General features: G+C 48.5%; 1 non-coding gene across 1 annotated transcript; it reads left to right on the top strand.

Annotated features, from left to right (window-relative positions):
• Positions 1-2,910: 2,910 nt before the first annotated feature.
• LOC131823042 (small nucleolar RNA SNORA26) lies at positions 2,911-3,032 on the top strand. The gene has a single exon (XR_009350489.1). It is a non-coding gene; the product is annotated as a small nucleolar RNA SNORA26 (small nucleolar RNA).
• The last annotated feature ends 5,631 nt before the right edge of the window (positions 3,033-8,663 follow it).

Raw genomic sequence — 8,663 nt, 5'->3', positions numbered from 1 at the left:
GTCTTCCCAGGCAGTTAACTTGTCCACATTCATTGCCATAACTGAAGGAAAGGTAATACCTTTCTGGGACGCCTGGGTGGCTCAGTTGGTTAAGCAGCTGCCTTCGGCTCAGGTCATGATCCCATCGTCCTGGGATCGAGTCCCACATCGGGCTCCTTGCTCAGCAGGGAGCCTGCTTTTCCCTCTGCCTCTGCCTGCCATTCTGTCTGCCTGTGCTTGCTCTCTCCCCCCCTCTCTCTCTGATAAATAAATAAAATCTTTAAAAAAAAAAAAATACCTTTCTGCTACCCAGAGGGACTGTAACTAGAACAGATGCAAAACTAGAGACATGATTAGAAGACTCTGAGGTAAGTTAAAGGGACAGCAACGTGATATGCCCTCTGCCACTAACTCATTTTACATTCATCTTACGAATATCCACAAAGTAGGGGGTGGCTGGCTGCCGGGACTTATTAATAAAATTTATCCTAGGGTCCTGGGATCAAGCCCTGCATCGGACTCCCTGCTCAGTGGGAAGCCTGCTTCTCCCTCTCCAACTCTCCCTGCTTGTGTTCCCTCTTGCTGTCGATCTGTGTGTCAAATAAATAATAAAATCTTTAATTTTTTTTTTAAGATTTTATTTATTTATTTGAGAGAGAATGAGTGAGAGAGAGCATGAGAGAGGAGAAGGTCAGAGGGAGAAGCAGACTCCCCAAGGAGCTGGGAGCCCGACTGGGGACTCGATCCTGGAAGTCCGGGATCATGATCTGAGCCGAAAGCAGTTGTCCGACCAACTGAGCCACCCAGGCGCCCAATAAATAAAATCTTAAAAAAAAAAAAAGAATTTATTCCATTTCTTCTCCTCAGCAAAGGCATCTTAATGACTCCCAAACCACACCCTACCTCGGATCCTATCATTTTCCCTCCTAAAAACTGCCTGAATAGATTTTCATTGTTCTTTGCATAAAAGACACACTCTACCAGGGCCTCCAGCATTGTCTGGCCCCCGTGCACCCTCATCTCAGGCCACTTTGCTCCCACATCCTTAAATTCCATTTATACCTTTGGGTCCTGAAAAGGTCAAGTGCTTTCCTGCTCTTTGGGCCTCCTGACCCCCAGCCACACAGAGAAGGCCTTTCCTGATCAGAGAGTCAAATGGAAATGCTGTTGGTTTCCCATCGGGCTCCACACACCTGGGGAGAGGCAGTGTGGTAGTGTTTTGAGGAGCTTTACTTTTTAATAAGACTTTTGGGGTTGAAATCCCAGATCCACCACTTGCTAGCTACTCTGTCACCTCGGAAAGCTACTCTGCGTGTGTTTCCCCATTTAAAACGTGGGCCTGAGAAAAGATACTTTTAAGGCTAAATCTGTTAACAGATGGCAAATTCTTAGGACTGTAATCGGAGTTCTCTTATTTTCGCATATACTCCGATTTTATTCCCCTTGTTTGTCAAGTTTGAGATTGTCACCTAGGGAGGGTTTATGGTGCTCCCCAAACCCCTGCCCTTAATGGTGGACATACTGAGCTTGGCTGATGAATGCATAATGGTCCTCTCGGATTTAGGAGGGGCCCTGGGTGAACGTGGTCATAGAGACTCGGTCCGGCTTCTCTTGGAGCTTACGGTTCATCAGGACGGACTCAGAACACACGCCGGGCAGGTCTAGTCGCGGGAAAGGGACTCTCTGGGTCCTGGCCCAGCCCTACAATGACCGTGAACCCGCTCCCTCCCCCAGGAGGGACCCCGAGGAAGGCACCCCGCCCGCGAGAACCAGAACCACGAGGGCCAAGGGGAGGCGCCAGGACTCCGGATTCCAAGAAGGATGCTCCGCGCGCGGGCCTAGCTCGTCCTCCAGCCGCGGAAGAGCCCGAAGGACCTGGGCGGGCCGAGGACCGCGAGCGCCAATAGCCGGGCCCGCCCCGCCCCGCCCCGCCCCCGGCCGGCTTCCCGGGATAGGCTGCCCGCCGCTCCGCCTCCTGCTCGCCGCGCGGTAGTCCTGCAGCCCGCGAGACCGTGCGGGTCTTTGCGCCGCCCGCGTCCCGCGAAGGTGAGTCGTGAGTGCGCGCGGGTGCGGCGGCGAGGGCGCCCGGCCTGCGGGCCCGGCTGGGGCTACGCTCGCCCCGCGTCCCCTCGAGCTTTGCCCGCCCCGAGCTCCGCTGCTCCCGGCGGCCAGAACGGAGGGGTAGAGCAGTCTCCTCCGAGGCCCGGGGGACGGGCGGCCCAGTCCGTCCCGGGGCCGCGCGAGGCACAGGCGCCGCGCGGAGCCGCCCTCAGGCTTCCCCGCGCCCGAAGCCGCCGCCCTAACAACCTCGCGCTTTGCTCCCCCAGGGCGCCGCCGCGGCCACCTCGTAGCGGGTTCGGGGCCGGCCCGCCTGCGCCTGCGGGAGCCCGGCCCGACCCGACCCGGGGACCGGAGAGTTTGTCACCGACGTGTGCAGGGCTGAGTGGGCTGAGCTCTACGCGCAGGTAGGTCCGCGTCCTGGAGAGAAATGCCAGGACCCCGGCCCGGAGCACGTGGCCGGTGGCGACGGGGCACCCACGTGTTGGGTTCAGTGGACCCCAGATTGTCTGGCCCTTCGGATTGGGGAATGCGCGTTCCCGGGCTCCCCCAGCACAGCAGCTGCTTCCGGTGGGTTTTCGGACTCTTCAAGAAAGCTCTGAGGGTCTGGGTGGCTCAGTGGGTTAAGCCTCTGCCTTCAGCCCGGGTCATGATCTCAGGGTCCTGGGATCGAGTCCCACGTCGGGTTCTCCGCTCAGCAGAGAGCCTGCTTCACCCCTTCTCTCTGCCTGCCTCTCTGCCTACTTGTGATGTCTCTCTGTCAAATAAATAAATAAAATCTTTTTAAAAAATCAAGCGCTGAGATCCAGGGGATAGAGGAGAGGAGTGCAGGGATCCTAGAGAACCCTGTAGAAAACCCACCGGCCCTTTCCTGTGCCCTTTTAAGGCTGACGCAGTGCCTTAAGAGGCTAACACAGAAGGGTAAAGTAAGTCTCCATAAAACCCAGGGAAGAGATCATAGACCTCCTCTTTGGATCCTGTCTGGAGTCACAGCTGAACCAGAGGGGCATTTTCTTTTGGTTCAAGCACCTTGGTGATTTTAAGATTTTATTAATCTTCGGGCACGTGCACGCGGTGGAGAGCACAGGTCAGCAGCATGGTGGGGGCTTGGCAGACGACGCCTTGCTGAGCAGGGAGCCCAACTCAGGGCTCCATCCCAGGCCCGGGGGGATCATGACCTGAGCCCAAGCCAGATGCTTAATCTACCGAGCTACCCAAGAGCTCCTTCATGATATTTTTATTCAGTTCCTAGCACAGTGATGAATTTAAACCCAACCGTAGTTTGAGGATACTTCCAGAGATGCTTATCTTTGAAGGTGGGGAAAAAAGTCTACACAAGGTGTTTTCTGTTTGAAAGGTCATTTGGAATTTTTTCTTCTTTATAGGTTGAAAACCACAGGCACAAGCGGTGGAAGCTGGGATATTCCAATGCTGGTATATTTACTGACTTATACCAATTCTGCAGTTTATGGTACACACACGCCTCTAATGAGGTCAAATATTGCTCCTCACTTGGATCAGCCATGCGTCCAGCATGGCCTTCGCAGCTGTTAGCAACAGGACAGTGCTGGTAGTGATCGGGCAGCATAGCAGGTGTTTTTTTATTTCCATCTTGTCCTTTAGTTCTGACAACTGTGTGAGGTCAGAACTGTTCTCATTTTACAGATGAAGCAACAGACAGGTTAGGTACTGACTCAAGATCCCACCACATGTGTAACCCTGAACAAGGGTCCTAATATAACTTTCTCGCCATGTGACCTCCTGGAAAGTCACTTCTCTCTCGGCATTTAACGTTCTAGTGGTACCATAGTAATACTGAAATAGCTGAGGCCGGTTTGGTCAGGGGAGACCACAGTTAGAGCTGTTAAGAATATAAGGTCTTCTTAGTATTTAATTACATCAAACCTATGGGAGTTACCCAGAATTTGGCAGAAAGGGGGCATCTGTCTGCATGTTCGGGGTTTTTGGTGAATGAGCATAAGGAGCTGTGAGGGGATTTAAAGGATAAAGTGGTGCTAGATGGTTAGAATCTGGAAATCTTGAAGGTGATGGGGAAGTTTTCCTGTGGGAAGAAATGAGATAGTGTAGCAAGATGAACAGAGCCTAGTATGTGTTGTTTGCCATGACCAGCCCTGAATGTCTGCAAATACCTCATTTTCCAGAAGTTTTCAATAAAGATATTGAATATTCACCTTGGAGTCCCTCTCAATGCTTATTTCATAACACTGTGCCAGCCTTTCCTTCTAAACTTCATTTACACTTGCATATGACACTGAAATCCAGCCTCGGGGTTATTTTTCAGGTCATCCATTGAACAACTACGTGAGAAGGCCGTAATTGCTAGAGGGGAGGAAAGTAGGAAAGGGAGAGAGGAACTGCATGTATGTGCGCTCTAAGTAAAGGACATGAGCTCAGGCCTGGCCAAGGAGGACGGGGACTGGGATCTGGAGATGCTGTGGTTCTGTATGTATTTGGGTGAAGAATGTTTTGGGCAGAGTGAAAACAAAAAGGCCCCAAGAGAGAAGTGTGTAAAGGTTTTGGGGGGAAGCAAAGTGAAATTGCAGAGAAATGACCGCTTGTATGCAGGCTAAGATGGTATTTCATAACCTTCTGGCCTCCTGGGTCTCTGAATGCTGTAATGTTTACCCAGAAATGTTCCCTAGCACCACCCATACTCTTTCCTGTTCTTAACCAACTTCTCTGTGGTCACTATCATCTCTCCCCTCACCACCCCCCCATTAGTGCTCTTGTTCTAGAAATCTCTAGCATCCTATAACAGCCTTGTCATACTTAAAAATCTAGTCGATGGTTACCTGACTGCCCTGCCCCTACTTTACTGAAGTCCATCTTGGTTTCTTTTTATTTTTTTTTCAAGATTTTATTTACTTAACAGAGAGAGTGGGGGAAGCAGGCTCCCCACTGAGCAGAGAGCCCATTGTGGGGGATCCCAGGACCCTAAGATGACCTGAGCAGACGGAAGAGGCTTAACCCACAGAGCCACCCGGGTGCCCCCCAATCTAGATTTCTATCATGTTCTCAGGGGCTAATCAAGCTCCTGCCATTATGATTCTGGTATATTTGAACCCTAAACCCATCACGAGTATGCTACAAGGAGCAGTATCATAATTAAGCCTAATATCAATAATGGTTGAATTATATACAGCACTCAAGTGAGTGGCTTAGAGCCAGTAAGAACACTAGAAGGGGCACAACACTAAACATAGGTTCAGTCTCTTGCTAATCCTCATAGTTTAAACTCAATTAGTTTTGGCTTATGTTCCACCAAATGCAGACTTGGATTTTTGGAGGTCTTTTTAAAACCACAAGAAACCTGAATAGTATAACTAATAAAACTAGTCTTTTCAGAGGCACCAGCACAGGGCTCTGACTTCAGTCCTACACAGTAATTGAGTCTATACATAGTAACTACCTGGTGAGTAGTAAGTGCTCAGTAAATGTCATTAATTGGTAGAACTATAGGATCATTTCTATAATATTCTATGGTCCTTGTAATAAAATGACAGTGCTGGTGTTTAGTATTTCTATACCAAAATGCTGGCTTTGATTTCTATACTAGAGCATGTATCATGGGCCAAGTACTGGCTGTAGGTTTTGTGACCACATCAGTGAATAAAGCAGACAAAAGTCCATAACTACTGGTGGAACTGATCCGCTGATGGGAGTCCTCCCTTGTAAAGACCCGTGAGGCTTCCTTGCTCAGTGTAGGAACTAGTCAGCAAGGTGGAGGATGGCGGTGCGGGGGTGCCCGGTGGTTGGGAGAACAAAAGGCCTGCATGAGGTGACTTCAAGTGCTAAGTGGGAAAAGGGAAAGAAGAATGTTGAGTCCTAAAGCAGCCCCAAGTTCTGGTAAAACATGACATCAACAGTGGTTCAGGGATAAGGGGCCAAGGGAACACTGTTTTCCAGCCACTGTCGCATGGTGTGAATAGCAAACACGCTTGCCCAGAATGACCACTGGTGTCACCAACCGCTGCCACTGCCCCTAGAAGAGTCACCCCGGGCTGGGTGAACAGGTGGAGACCCTGGGTTGGCCACTGGTCCTCCCCCAACCCACCCCCTTCCTCTCCCACTACCAAACCTCAGTTTACACTTTGGTTTTCCAGTTTTTTGTTGCCTTTTTTTTTTTTTTTTAAAGATCTTCTGTATTTGTCAGAGAGCTAGCACAAGCAGGGGGAGTGGCAGGCAGAGGGGAGAAGCAGACTCCCCCACTGAGAAAGGAGCCCGATGTGGGACTGGATCCCAGGATGCTGGGATCATGACCTAAGCGGAAGGCAACTGAGCCACCCAGGTGCCCCCCAGTAGAAAAAGTTTGGGTGCTAAAAAGTTTTAAGTCCATTAGACTAAACAATAGCAGCTGGAAGATGGAAGCAGTCTTAAGCCAGATACAGGGGAAAAAAAAAGGACACTGCTTTTTTTTCCTAATGGGCCTCAGAGTTAAGAATTTAGAACTATAGATATTAGAACTGTGCTGCCCAATATGCCCAAGTCACACGTCACATGGGGCTATTTAAGTTTAAATCAAAACTGAATAGGGGCGCCTGGGTGGCTCAGTGGGTAAAGCCTCTGCCTTCCGCTCAGGTCATGATCTCAGGGTCCTGGGATGGAGCCCCCACATGGGGCTCTCTGCTCAGCAGGGAGCCTGCTTCCTCCTCTCTGCTTGTCTCTCTGCCTACCTGTGATTTCTCTGTGTCAAATAAATAAACTATTTTAAAACAGTAAAATGAAAAAATTCAGCTCCTTGGTTGCATCGGCCATGCTTCAAATGCTCAGTGGTCTCCTGTGGCTAGAAGCTACTGTACCAGACAACAGATACAGGACATCTCCATTACTATACTGTTGCAGAGGTTTTTTTTTTTTTTTTTTTTTTTTTTAAAGATTTTATTCATTTATTCATTTGACAGAGATCACAAGTAAGCAGAGAGGCAGGCAGAGAGAGAGAGAAGCAGGCTCCTCACCGAGCAGAGAACCCGATGCGGGGCTCGATCCCAGGACCCTGAGACCACAACCCGAGCCGAAGGCAGAGGCTCAATCCACTGAGCCACCCAGGTGCCCCTGGTGCCGACGTTTTGCAGAAGAGAAAAACCTATGGCATAGTAGACCCAAATAATGACTTCCAAATATAATTGGGTCCTAATTTCAAACCTGTGTTAGCTTATTTAGAAAAGGGTCTTCCCAGGTGTGATTAGTTCAAGGTTCCTGAGATGGGAAGATCATCCTGGATAATCTCTGAGCCGGAAATCTAATCACAGTGCCTTTATTTAATTAATCTATTCAGCAGACCCAGCGTGAAGCCCAACTGCGGAGCTCGAACTCAAAACTGAGAGTGAGACCTGAACTGAGATTGAGAGTCAGGTGCTTAACTGACTGAGTCACCCGGGCGCCTCACAAGTGCCTTTATGAGAAGGAGGCAAAAGGAGAGTCTGTGCTCAAGGGAGGAGGCCATGAGAAGACATGCAGAAAGATCTGATTTTGGCCTTGAAGATTATGGAATGATACAGCTTCAGGCTAGGGGTAGGTGGCAGCCACCAGAAGTTCTGGAACACTCCAGAAATATACTCTCCCCTACCCCCCAGCCCTACCTTGAGAGTGTGCATTTAATTTGACCCAGGGAATCTGATTTCTGGCCTCCAAAATTGTGAGAGAACAAATTTCTGTTGTTTTAAGCCACCACATTTGTACTAATTTGTTACAGAGCCCAGCAGCCTCTGGTAACTAATACAGATGGAAAGCTTAAGATCACAAATACTGCCGGAGCTGGAACCCCACCATGCTGCCTCCTACAGGATTTTTATTAGTGCCTTATGGGTGTTTGAGCGGGGATAGATCTTATCTATTCATTAGTCAGTTTTTAAAAAAAATTTCAGAGGTGTGGCAATGAAGTTAAACTTCATTTAGATTTAAATCACGAGACACGAGCATGTGGCTAAAATACCAAGGATTAGCAAATACCCTGTAAAACAACACAGATGGTCAAAACTAATATAAAAAAAATCATTTAGGGTTTATTAGGATGTCAATTTATGGTTTACTTATGTATACTTGCAGTAAATTTCATTTACACAGTACAAAACACCTCCAAAGATCAAGTTGTAAAAATTTAGTTATGAAAGCAAATTAATACAATATGAAAACCATTATTCTAATTGTAACTTTTGCCTTATGGGCCATACAGCTTTGGCCAGCAGGATCCCAGAGGTAATACAGACCATTAAAAATGAGACATTTTTTCCATAACAACCTCAATTAGTTTTGGCTTATGTTCCACCAAATGCAGACTTGGATTTTTGGGGGTCTTTTTAAAACAACAAGAAACCTGAATAGTATAACTAATAAAACTAGTCTTTTCAGAGGCACCAGCACAGGGCTCTGACTTCAGTCCTACACAGTAATTTCCGGTGTGTCTAAGTTGAAACATACCAATACTGATGACAGTATCCTACCGCGGACTGGGAAGGAAACAAGCACAAACACAGGTTTCTGAATGAGAAGTTCATCCTCACTGAACTCAAAATCTCTTCTTATGGGAAGGAACAGCACATGATCAACTAGCTCCTTAAAATGCCAATGATCATGGACAACAATATCTGAAATTGTTTTCTAGGTTT

The sequence above is a fragment of the Mustela lutreola genome, chromosome 1 (assembly GCF_030435805.1).
Source record: "Mustela lutreola isolate mMusLut2 chromosome 1, mMusLut2.pri, whole genome shotgun sequence".
NCBI lineage: Eukaryota > Metazoa > Chordata > Mammalia > Carnivora > Mustelidae > Mustela > Mustela lutreola.
Note: the sequence above shows the minus strand (reverse complement) of the source record. Positions and strands in the feature narration are given on the sequence as shown.